The 13324-nt window shown below is 44.6% G+C and overlaps 1 protein-coding gene across 3 annotated transcripts in view; it reads left to right on the top strand.

Moving 5' to 3' along the window:
• The first annotated feature begins 12973 nt into the window (after positions 1–12973).
• Positions 12974–13324, top strand: part of PAG1 (phosphoprotein membrane anchor with glycosphingolipid microdomains 1) — a 111938-nt gene continuing 111587 nt past the window's right edge. For all 3 annotated transcript variants that reach the window (XM_058420693.1, XM_058420692.1, XM_040062994.2), the window contains exon 1: positions 12974–13032. The gene's annotated coding sequence lies outside the window, so the exon portion shown is untranslated. The remainder of the gene's footprint in view (positions 13033–13324) is intronic.

Consider the following 13324-nt stretch of genomic DNA (forward strand, 5'->3'; position numbering starts at 1 on the left):
ACTCCTATATTCTAACCTAAAGCCACTGATGCTACATAACTGGTTGGATGCTTCTCCCAGGTGCTGCACCACCAGCTGATGTTGTGCTTATTCATGTAAAATCCCTCCCATTGCACACAAAACCCCATTGTCTAATGCTACTCATGCTGGTAACTATTCCCAGTCAACCAGACAGGTGTCAATCAAACTAATGCCTCTCAACATAAAGCCAATCTGTCTAGGGTTGCAGGGTTTGAGCCAATTTAATTTCATTTATTAGAGTTGAAAGGAACCTTTGCCTCCGTGACAATGGGTGAGACAGTTTGTAATCATTCTCATTTAATTGATGAATGTAAACTCGGCACTTGACAATTAACCAGATGCATTAAGACACTAGGGATGAAATCCCAAGAGGATTTCACAAGCATCTACATGCTTCTAAGGCTTACTTTCCTATAGCAAATTCATCTGCAGCCTTTCTCAGCTGGGCAAAGCTGTGTCTCACAGAAACTGACATCCTGCACTCAAAGAAAAAAATCTTTCTGTGAAGGAGAAGGATCTAAGTCTCATCTCTGCTTTCAGAGTGTGACTGTGATGAAAATATACATCTTGATGGCAATTCTGTAACCCCATGTAGGCCTACACTCCATGGACTTTTTGTAATTCATGTACCTATGCACAAGTGAGGAACTTTTAAGTATGCATTAGCCACAAAAAGCTTACAATAAATTAATTATCTTACATAGAGCTGTTTTGAAGGAGAAGTATTACTCTCTGGACACACTTTTATTTCCCATATTTTCTAGTGCAGAAACTTAACTTGTTTTTATAGTTTGTCCTTTATGGTTGCCTGATTTACCACTTTGATTAGCTTTCCAGTGTTAATTAATACCCATTTTCAACCCTTCTAATCACATATTGCTCAAGGGTGGTTATTCTAAAGTCACAGATTTTAAGTCGAGGATGCATCACTGCAGGCTTCAGCATAGCTCTCTAGGATGTTACCCTTTGCCCTGTGAACACTGCTGAACAACTCTCTGCTGACTGAATGTGAGAATTTTTTTAAGGAAGGAAATCTAATCCTGATGTAAAGATTTAATGCGAGAGAGAAGCTAACCACATCCTGTCATAAGGTGTTTCACTGGTCAAGATCTACATTTTATGTTTAGCTCGAACTCACCCAGCTCCAGCTTCCACTCATAAAGCCTTTGTTAAAACTTTATTTTCTGAACTGTGTTATTTGTAGCCTGTGACAGATCACTTCAGCTATCTCCTCATTTACAAGCTAATTAGATTTTTTATAGATATTTCTAGCTCCCTCACCCAAAGAAGAGCCCTGGAGGACAGCTGTGGTCCTCTCACTCATGCCTCTACCTCTCAGCAGTGTCATCTGATGTGCACAGAAGCCGCTTCTCAGCAGTGCAGTCCCCCCTTCATTGGGACAAAGCCTTTCAGGGCCATCAGACTGTCACAGCCCTCAGCTGCTCTGTTGATCATCCCAGCAGCATTGCCGTTTTCCCATCACCCTCCTGATGTGCAGCCTTTGAAGTCTGGATGATATTTGAGTAGTGGGTTGGTTACTGCTGTGTTTCTTCCTGTCATCTCCAGCTTCTTGCAGCCCGCTGCTAGTCCTCTGAAGCCACACATCCCTCTAGGATCTTTTGTTTACCCACCACCTAAGAGGTCCCCAAAATCCTTTGTATAATCCCTCATCTCCCCATCAGTCCCCATCTGAGGCAACCTGTAGCTACCTGGATATTTCTATTTTTATTTTAAGTTATTGACACATAATTTATTTTTTTTTTTCCCATCACAATAGTCCAAGGGTTTATAGCCCAGTGGGAACTGTTCTGGGTAGGATTCCATGCAGTATATGCGAGTTCAGTGTGCTTACACCTGCTCTGTTCTCTGGTGTCAGTTCAATCTAAAAAGGCTTTAAAAAGTGTTTGCACGTTACATTATGTAATGTTTGCATTCATTCTGACGCATTTCAGATCTGCTCTCCCTCCTTCCCTCCTTTTCCCTACCCATTTCTCTGCCTGCAGCCTACGCTTTCTGTCTGCCAGCTATAAAGAGATTTCAGAATTTTAAAAATAGCCATTTAAAAGCAACAAACCAAGCCTGAAATGAATTACAGCAAGGAAGAACTGCTCTAGGGAGACTCACTAAGTCAGAATGCACCAGGGCTTTCCTGCAGGGTTTTAACAGTGACTTTGTGTAGCTGCTTAGACCTAAATCTACACGTTTAGCTGAACCATCATCATCAGAGGTTTGTCCTTTATCTAAATATAGCTAATTGCAGGTTTACTTTGGGAAGAGGAATTCCAGATATAAATTAATTTAAGCCATGCTTTATTACATATTCTTCTTCTTACCATGAAATTTTATTTCCTCCTCATGAGAGTTTATGGGCTAAATCTGGATTTAGATGCCTCTGTTTGAACAAACAAGCTCAACAGATTTGGCCCCATGGTATTTAATGAAAAAGAAAATGTCATGAGGCTCTCCCCTTTGGAAATAACCAGTTGAGAAAAGATTAATGAAGATATATTTATGTCCACACTGTCCCCTGCAGTGAGGTTAGAAGATATATTCATCATATACATCAGGATTAACTCAGTTTCTGCTGTAGCATTGCAGTTCTCCTGAAATTCTACAGCTACTGACCTGCTTTTCATGTGGTTTGGTGAAAGTCATTACAAATCCTTCTGGCATTTCAGGACCAGAAAACTATAATGTTTTACAGGGAGAGAGTATCTTCAGAAATGGCAAAAAATACAAAACTAAGTCACAACATGGAATTTGAATTTCCAATGCTAGGAAAAACAAGGATAGTTTTCATAAAAAGTACACACAAGGAACGAGCTGACATGGAAATGCCCTACAGCAATTTCTCTCAAAGGGCAGTCTCTGCAACCCCCGATATATTATAATCTTTGATGACCTTCTTCTGCTCTTCTTCTTTTTGCAAAAAAAAAGTTATTGGAAGATCCTGGGGGGGGGTGTTTGTTTGTTTGGGGGTTTTTTGTTTTTGTTTTGTTTTGTTTTCCCTTTCTTTCTTTCTCTTCTTTCTTTCTTTCTTTCTTTCTTTCTTTCTTTCTTTCTTTCTTTCTTTCTTTCTTTCTTTCTTTCTTTCTTTCTTTCTTTCTTTCTTTCTTTCTTTCTTTCTTTGTTTCTTTCTTTCTTTCTTTGTTCTTTCTTTCTTTCTTTCTTTCTTTCTTTCTTCATGCAAAATAGCAGCTCTACTAAACCCAGGCTTAAAATCACACCAGCTAAATGTTGGACACCACAGTCTATCTCGGCTGAATATACTAATTCTTGAGGTTAAAATACCATCAGCCTTCTCTATAGCCCTTGGCTAAGGCAGCTTCTCAGGACGGTGGTGTTGGAATATTTACCCAGCCCAAGAGGAAGGTGGTAAAAGCCCAGGACAGAAATGTTTGGCACCTTCCACCACTGTTTGCCCCTCAAGCTGTGTCCATAGTATATGGATGCTGTCAAACAAGGTTTCTTAAACACAAGAAAGATTTCTCATAAATTAAACCCAACCAGATTATCATCTTAAGCCCTTTAAGGATTTGCTTCTGATTTCATAAAATCAGCCTCAAGCGAAAAGCGGAAGAACATTTTCTGTAGCTGCATTGGGAAGTCCTGCAATATGTTATTTTACAGCAGAATCTTGGGCAGACATTGTAAGTGCTGTATCACTACCACTATAATGGTAAAATGACCCTCTGCATTGCTTTAGTCCTTTGAGGACTTGGAGATTAGAGAGCAGGTTTCTGCTTCCCTGCACCGGCTGTACAAGGGCTGCCCCAGAAAAGAGGGCATGAACATAACACCCAGGCTGTTCAAAGCCTGCATTGATTTGTCTTGCCCAGTAATTACATTAACATCTCTGCAGTATGGTTATACAGTGCAGCCAGTGGGGAAGGGGAGGAAAAGGATCTAGTGAAAAAAAAAAAAAGACACAAGCCAGCAATTCAGCTGTTACACTGTAGTATGACAGATATACAAAGAATTTGTTTCTTCATGAATGTTTCTTCATCAGCTCTTAAAATCTGGTCATCAGTTTGAGGAACTGAGGACAGTAAAATAATCCCATTTTAAAAAATTATGATTGGGGCTCATTGATATAAATAAAAGTCAAAAAGGTGGTGGCACCAGCACAGCACTGAATAAGGGAGCAGTGTTTCAGGACTGCTGTGGCTTGCTGCAACTAGAAGGAAAGCCTCTGTCACTGTGTCCCCATTGCTACGGATGCTATAGATAGGACCACTGACTATGTGGAAGAGGGAAGGTTTTCCCTCCTTCTGCCCCTCTTCCATTGTTCCCAGGCCCTGTCCACACTATCTCTGCATGAGAATTCATCTATTGGCATAGGAAATGTGTTAGGCAGATAAGATGGAAGGGAACCATGGTATCTGCCAACTACATTACAGCATTAGGTTATAGGAGTTTCTCCACCTTTTTCTTCTGTTACCCTATCTTGTAGTTAGAGATGGGGAAATCAGATTTGACTGCAGGTGAAACACCCACACAACATCCCCCAAAAAGTATCCCAGAGGGTAATCCACAGAGCATGCAACGTGGCAAAGGGAGGAGCAGGTTATGCAGCCTGTAAGCCTTAGAAGAAAACAGTGTGTCAAGATGTCAAAAAAAAGGGGTTGTACATCGGGATTGTTCCAGCCAACACAGGATAACTGATCCCCTTCTAATAGGTCCCCTGGAAGTGAGATAATATTAAGCAAGAAAATAACTTGGCTTAATTTTTTTATATATATTTACCTAGTTGCATTAAGGGGAAAAAAAAAAAAAAAAAAAAAAAAAAAAAAAAAAAAAGCAGACTTTTTGAGAGTGAATGTTGCATAGATATAGGATAATATCTGACAGTAAAGACACTTCAGAAAACTGAGGATTAAACTTCTTTCCTAGTATTAATGCTGCACTAAATCAAAAGCTTTACTCCTTCTGAATGTGAAACAGCTTTAGCTATATTACTGACCAGACAGCCTTTGAAACAGAGAGACCCTTTTCTCAAAAAGGAAATAGTTCCGGAGTTTGCCTGAGGCATGTGTCCTTCCGCAAGGTTTAGAAAGGTGGGAAAATAAAGTGGAAAAATAATTCATCTAACTTACTTTAAAATAACAAATATATTACATTTTTGTATTTCAAATAATGACTTGTTTAAATTCTATTCTGTCTGCAATTTCTGTCTATGTAATGGATTTTGTTTGCTGGTCGTTTTAAATACATCTCTGTCTTGGGACACCTGAAGTATGCATTTAGCTCAAAATTAATTTCTGCGGCTTTAATTAATTATGATTCCTGTACTAAAAAATTAACTTCAAGGTTATTATTAAAAATGCTTTTTTTAAAAATTTTTTTCTTATTTGCAGGCCATCAACAGGAACAGCGGCGATACATACCCACAAAAAATCACTCCTGAGGTTCAAAAAAACCTATTAATTTTTCTTCAGGTGTGAAAAGTGCGATTGCTTGACAATTCGAAGCCCTTTGAGAAGTCTGAAAGAGAAAAAAAAACCCACCAACAAACTCTTACCGCGGAGTTCAGCGGTGAGAAGGGCGCACGGCGCTGGCCTGCGGGGTACCCCAGCAGCGGCCCGGCCCAGCCCAGCCCCGCTCCCTCGGGCCGCGGGCGCTCTCCCGGGGCTGGCCCCGCGGCCACGGCCTCGCCCGTAGCCCCTGCGGCGGCGCTTCCTCCCGGGCAGACAGCCGCCACACCCGTGCCACGCGTGGTGTTCAGCGTGCCAAGGGACGCGGAACCTTTAATTTGACCTCCAGCTTCCCGGAAAGGGAGGTGGGAAAGGTCAAGCGCTTCGGGCTGTAATCCTTCAAACCTCTTCCTAAATGCAGTCGGCCGTGAAAAGAAGTCGCGCTGGTGAAGCATTTGTCATTCAGATGGGGCATTTGCCTGGACTCTTTCATTAACCCCCTCTTCCCCCGCCCCCGGGACCTTAGCCGTTACTTGCCCGGACCTTGAACGGCTTAGACAGACCCTGGTTGGGGTGGGAACGGGTTGCAGTACCTTGTCCTCTCATTCTGGTCTCAGAGCAGGACAGCATTCGCCTTGAGAAATGTAAATCTCTTCATGCACCGCCACAGCTCTTGCTCTGGACTAAGACCTCAGCACTCCGCCCTGCTCTCCGTATTTTTCTGGTGTCCTTGTGATGAATAAATTAATCATTCTTAGCCTAAAGACAAGGATTTTTTTTTCCGGCCTTCGCAAGTATCAACCTTTTTTTACCTCAGTGTGCGAGAGAGTGGCAATGTCATTGAGTCTTTCAACATTGTTTCGAGTTTGGTTTTGGGAGTTTTTTGACAAAAGGCTACTTTAGAGCATTAATGATGACAATATGTTCAGGTTTGTTACACTTAGTAGGTGGGCTATTAATTGAAACGAGTGTCAGTGAATTTGATAAAATCCTTTTTTCTGCTCAGATTTGATTTGCTTCCCAATACCTGCCCTGTGGTCAGACCACATTTATATGATAAGCTCTTCTGTGGTAATGAATCTCTTGACAACGGTTTGGGTATGTTTTCAAAGATCTTTTCAGTCTCTGGACAGCAGCATCTCTGATCATATTTAGCAATGGGAAATCAGTCCTTAATTTCTCAAGGTGAGCAGAATGTCCTAAACTTCGCTGCTGCAAACTAAAATTTATAGGTTATACATATACAAATAAAAAGAGTGGGAGCTCAGACAATCTAAATAATTTATAGATTCAAGCATGATGCTTGTGACTGTCATTAGAAGCCAGTTTGCCATCCTAGTAAATACATTCAGATGGGTTTGGGTCAAACTCATTTACTGTATTGTTTCTCCTAGAAAATTAGCTCTGTGATCCTACATATTTTTGTCTAGCAGTTTAAAAATATTGATGGAGTATAATATTACAGCAGCCTTAAAGATTTTATTTAAGGTAGTTATGGAAAAAAAAAAAAGCATTAGTGAAAATACTTTGAATATAGATTGTCATTATTTTTAACACTAGCAACCAATTTTCTGACTGAATAATTTTTATGCAGATGTCTAATACTTGTGGGGAAAAAAAAGTATGACTTTGATGTAATTTTCTGAATCAAAATATTTTCTCAATCTGCTACAGTCATTAATTTCTTATTTTTGTTCTCTTTCCCAATCATCATCTACAATCAATACTACAGATGATTCATTAGTACCATTTCTCCAGCTTCCTAGTGAAAGTCTGATAGATGAAAGTAAATTCAAGGGTGCAAATGTTTTCCTTTGTCTCACCCAGGCCATTCCTAAAGCTAAGAAGAGGTGAAAATATTAAGAATCACCACATTTTTCAGCAACAAAACCAGAAACAAGGAACAACCAAGTACTCCTGAACAGCAATTCTTCTGCACTGTCAGCTAAAATGCTGCCATGGACACCTGCTCACTCCCTCTAAAAATACATTTCTGGATTGTGTCACCAGAATTAATGAGCCTGAAGCATCTAATGTCTCATGACAATAGGATTCCGGGGTGGAAAGCTGTGTGTGGAAAGGTGCTGGGCAGATGTACTGCAGCCCTTGCTCTGCTGCCCTGTGGCTGTGCTGCTGAGGAGTAATCACAGCCAAGTGAAGGCACTCCAAGGCTGGCAAGGAGAGTGGGAAGCCACAGCTGGGTCCCACACTGGGAGGACCAGTTATTTGCTGAGGCTGACCGTGGGTCCAGGTGCTGCTCAGCCAACACAGCACCTGCTTTGTTCTTCTCTCCTTCCTCCTTGGTGGAAAGTATGGACGTGAGCCACCCCCGTGGGTGGCATGGCAAGGAATGACTTTGTCCATTTGACACGTTCCTCTCCTTTGGAACACTTCATCAGAAGATAGTTTACTTGCCCTCAAGGCCTCAGCATTAAGCAGGCAGCAGCACTAACAGCAGCTGCGTCACTCAGTCAAATCGGCAGGAGCCGTGGCTTTGGCAGAATTATTTTACATGCCTCAGCCATAATGTGATTTGTCATTGATTTCAGAGTTGTGGTGTGCAGCCATCCAGGCTTTCACAGGGTTTTTTGGCCTGTAAGAAAGTTCTATTAGATTATTTACTCTCTCCCTTTGACTGACAGCTTCTTAGTGATGTGCTCCTTGAATGGAAGCAATGCTTTCCTACAAGCCCCCATGCCTTCCTTCACATCCTCTTCCTATCCCTAATGGCTTGATTTCCAGAAGTGATGGTATCCTCAGGCCTTTTTGCTCCTTGCAGAAGTAGGACTGCCCAGGCCTTTTGAAAACCAGGCCAACAATATATAAAGGAGTAACTGCTATCTTTGTGGGCAGCTCCAGGCCATGTCATAATACACTCTGTTAAGCGAGGACAAAGTCCATGCTAGAGGGATGAGCAGTTAGGAGTGATGCAGGCCTGGCATGAAGAATCACATCAGCCTATTTGAACTTCTTTCCCAGTGTGTGGTGAGAGGGAGATTAGCAAGAGTGAGCCTCTCCTGTCTCGAGGCAGGTAGGGCACACTTCATCCCAGGAACTGGCAGGGGTGAGGGACACTGAAAAGGCTCATTTAAATTTAAACCCATGGTACTACTCTGCATTAGGAACTCACGGGAAATTTACACTTGTGTGGTTTAAAGTTGCGTTCTCTTTATAATGAGCTTTGCTTATACTATATAGACAAATGACAATTGGGGGATGTACCTCAACCTTCAAAGGATACTTGTTTCCTCAAAGCACAGAAGTCTGCAGGCTTAGAACTGATTTTTCGCAAATTATTTACTAAAACTTCTTTAATGAGTATTTCTACATGAATAAGAGATGTGGAACTAGGAGCACGTTGTTATATAAAATACGAGTGAATTTAGGGATTGCAGCAAACTACAGCACTGCCGGCTCCTGCGGAGTTTGTGTGTTCCTTGTTGAACACATGTAAATTGACCTCTCAAGCTGTATCTGTGAGCACCTAAGCATATCCAGTGGCTTGATCTTGCCATAAGGGGGAAGTCTTGTTCCTTCTCCATCCCCTCTAACCCGAGCTTCTTCCCAGCCAGAGATCTTGCCTCCTCATTTGTGGTGGCTCTGGAGCTTCTTTGACCAGCCTGTGAGCTGATGCAACTCAATGACACAGCAGAAAAACAGGCAGCTGTTTCTTCCAGGGTCACGTTTCTGCTTGGTTAGTGCCCAATACTGGTGACTGAAGGGTTTCACTCATTCACAGGTAGCAGGGCTGACAAAAGAGAGATGATGGGATTGCGTGTCTGAGAACGGGGTCTCCTCACTCTGGTGGAGGTGGACTGCTGGCTTAGCGATTACCATCCCAAGAAAACGAAACTTAAGGTGTCCAACTTGAGTACCAAAATCCATTTTAGGCATCTGAAAATGCACTTCAGTAAAACGACCTGATTTGCACAAGCACGGCTGAGGCCAGTCCCGTGCCTCTGGAGCAGAACATCTCCAGCAGCTTCTCCAAGCCCTGCTGCACCCCTGCCTGCCCCTGACACTCTTCCCACACTGGCTGGCAGAATATCTGTATGCCTTCCCTGGGAGCTAGGCTGGGAACTGGTCCAGCTGGAAAGCAACTTCTGTACCCAGCTCACTTGCAAAGAGTTGTGGCAGTTCGATGCAGGGCAGAACAAGGGACAGAGATGGGCTATTCTAGGCTGAGCCAGAGCAGAGCCTGTAGTGTCCAGCTGCTCCTTACTGCTGCCCTCACAGAACGTTACCAGTCAAGGGCCATGACCTCCAGCAGCACATACTGTGCTTCAGCTGTGCCTGTGTTAGCCTCCTGCCCTAACTACCACCAACAGGCCCTTGGACAGGAGGTTAAATCCAGTGCTTGAGATTTCCTCGTTCTTGAATGGGAAAAAAAAAAAAAAAAAAAAAAAAAAAAGGCAGTGGAAATGCCTGAGATGGAGGGTGGGTTGCTGCTATGTGTGTACACCACTTGTATGTTATTTACTTCTGACTATAACCAGGACATTACATAACAAAAAATGCAATGTAGGCTTCCAAGGGTCCAGTCGTCCTTCCTCTCCTGGTCTCGTACAATATTTTTCACTCCTTTGTTGCGTTTTGGGTCATGCTAAACCATGAGACCCCTGTGGCAGAGAGCGTGTGAGGCACAATGCCTCAGAAAATGGAGCTCTGGCAGCAGTGGGGGCCTTGGGGAGTGACTGTCACAGAAATGCCAGGAGGGAATAGTTTCACTCTCATGGAGTGCAGAATTAGTTATGTCTGAGATTGCTTGATTTTTGCCAGCCTTTTTGAAGGACTTAATCTTTGCCTATTACCTATGCCACTCCTATCCCTCCATCTCCACCAGCTGCCCATCACCTTTACACCCCTCTCCTACTCCTCTGTTTTGACTCCATGCCTGATCCTTCCCTTTGTCAAGAGATTGCAAGCTCCTGTCCCTCATTCTCTGCATCTCTCCTTTCTGACCTCCCTGGCCAGCCTCTCCGCTGACTAGGGCTGCAAATAAAGGTTAGGTAATGAGCAAACTCCACTTCCCCAGATTTAAAAGAGAAACATCCAATCTTGTTCTCTCCTAAATGCAGAGGCAGATAAATTAAACCAAAAGGTATTTGGAGCTGGAGGGCAAGAGCGAGATGAGAGGTAAAAGAGAAGAAAAGAAGAGGCAAGCAAAAGCCACCCCTCTCTTTTGGAACAGTCTTTGGCTTTGTTTCCATTTTAACAGCAGTACAGGTTAAGGTGAGAGTCCAGATTGTTATGGTAATACCCTTTTATACCACATATAGTGACCCTTGTTCAAAAGCAAATATATGGACTTGATTAAACTTGCGATTTTTGAAAGGCTTTTTTTCAACTAATTAAATCCAAATAAACTAACTGTCTGGAGGAATGTCTACAGCAGGGTAGAGATGGAAAGCTCCTCTGGGTTTCAGTGTACTGGCATGCTTTGTACATCCCTTGTACAAGACTCAATGAAAACTGCATTTTGCTGATGACATCAGACTGTGCAAAAAGATAGAGCTGAAGGGGAGTAGCTGCTAGAACATTTGTTTCCAGTCTTTTTGGACATACAGAGAACTGTTAGCCTCCAAAATTTCCTACAAATCACAGTTTCACAATTCATACTTTAAACTGAAAACACTACAAAGGCACCAAATGGCTATGATGGCCTACCACTCTTTATAGGACACCTACAAGGCTTGAGCAGAGCAGGAGAACCACTGGTCAAAAATGAAGGAATGCAGGGGTGGAACAAAAGTGCTGATTCAAGACTCCACATGTGCAAATCATCAAGACTACCACATGTGCAAATCTTCACTGACTACAGCAACCAGAAACCAGTTGGAGGCAAAAGAGTTAAAGTCCCTCGGGTAGTTGGGTTCATTCAGAGTCACCATGTGGGATGTGGATACAGATGTTAGGGGTCTCACAATTGTCTTCTTGTTTCTAATGGAATGATTTGATGGGAACTTTCTGCAAGAACTGCAGGTAAAAGAAACTACGGAAAACAAAGTCTGACAAAAACATCATTAGGTCAGCTACAGTGCACCAGTACAGTGGCATGTCAGGAACAGAGAAGAAAAGCAACACCAGACTGGTAAAATGGAAACCATCAGCTAGATATTACAAGAACTGGCAGGTTACATGCTAGAATAATATGCATTTTGTTGCAGGGGCCACATGAACAAACTGAGATGGGCTGGACTCTACTAATCATGGGCTATGTCACCCATTATAGACAGAAGTTGTTGGATAAAGAGCTCAAAGAAGGTTTTTTTTTTTAAAAAAAAAAGTTAACAAATCAACAGAGGAACCCAACAGCTGTCAGTAATGAAAGGCAGATGAAGGAAAGATCAGCTCTGAGGATTCATTGGATGGATATGCATGCGGATAATATACTGAGCTATAATCTTGCCAAAGATTAGGTGAAAATGAAAAGGTTGGTGGTACTGTTGTTTTTGGATTTCCAAAAAACCCCAACAACCAAGCAACAAATCAGCACTTTCCTGTACAGGCAAATCCTTGCATAGAAAACACCAAATACAGATCCAGGCTCAAACCTTGAGCCAGCCATGCATCAGACAGTACTAGTACTGCTACTGCAGAATGGCATAAGGGATTTGAACTTATTTTCAGGAAGTAAGAGCTCACTGGGTGTTAAGTCAGTCCTTACATATGGGTGGAAACTTGAAGTAATTGTGCAATTTCCCTAAAAAAATCCCCAGAGATCTCAGTTGGGTATTTTGCTTTTGCAGCCTTTCCTGCCTTTGCTCTTAAAGTGCTTTTCACTTGCAGTCCTTGCACTTCCCTACATCATGTAAATATACGATTATTTCTTTTGCTCAAAGACCTTGATACAACATTAAAAAGCCACTAGTGACTATATCGGGTTCCTTTTGCCAAAATACCTGTCTTCTTTAGTCACGCTGACTTAACGAGGAGAAAAAAAAAAAAAAAAAAAACACAAAAAAAACCACAAAACGAAAAAAACAAGACCAAGATGCATCAATCCCTTCTTTTTTCCATCTTTTCAGACCGGCCACCGGAGCATCCTCCAGCCGCGCAGCCCCCCGTGCAGCAATCGGGGCGGCGGCCGCAGCATCCGCCGCCGCAGCGCCGGCGCGGCCCCGGCTGCTCCCCGCTGCTCGGGGGCGGCCAAACCCCGCCGGGGCCGCGGCAGCGCCGCAAGGTGGGCAGCGGAGCGAGGCGCTGCGGCGGCAGCCGTGTCCCGCACCTCCGCGGGGGCGCGCCGGGCCCGCGCTGCGCTGCGCTGCGCTTTGCTCGCCGCCGCATCCATCGCTCCGCCGGCGGCTCCCGGCGGGCGCGGGGACATGCGCAGTGCCCGCGCCGCGCTCCGCGGCCGCGCTCCGGCCCCTCCGCCGCCTCCCCCGGCCCTCCCGCCGGGCGGAGGAGGGGGAGGGAGGGAGCGAGAGAGGGGGAGGAGGAGGCGGGTAGGGAGTGAGAAGGAGAGGAGAGAAGAGAGACGAGAGACGCGCCGCAACTTGCTGCCGCTCCCGCCTGCTCTCCCTGGCCGCGCCGCTGCCCGGCCCCTGCGGGAGGCGGCATCCAGGGACGCTCCGCTCCGCGGGGCCGGCGCCTCCCGGTGAGTTGGGGGCGGTGCGCGAAGTTGCGTGTCTGTGTTTCGGGGGGTGCTGGTGCTGGTGCGGTGGCTGCGGGGGCCGGCGGCGGGGCCGCCGCGGGGCTGCCCGTGCCCGCTCCGGGCTCCGGGCGCACAGGCGGGGCGCGGCGGCCGTAGCGGCGGCCGCGGTCACAGGTGCAGGGCACGGCCCCGGCGGGGTCAGCCGTGCGGATCTCCGCGGCGCGGGGTTACCGCGCCTCGCCGCTGCTGCCAGCCAGCCCCGCAGCCTTATTTCCATTGAAATCCTGTTACGTAG

Source organism: Hirundo rustica, chromosome 1, assembly GCF_015227805.2.
Source record: "Hirundo rustica isolate bHirRus1 chromosome 1, bHirRus1.pri.v3, whole genome shotgun sequence".
Classification (NCBI taxonomy): Eukaryota; Metazoa; Chordata; class Aves; order Passeriformes; family Hirundinidae; genus Hirundo; species Hirundo rustica.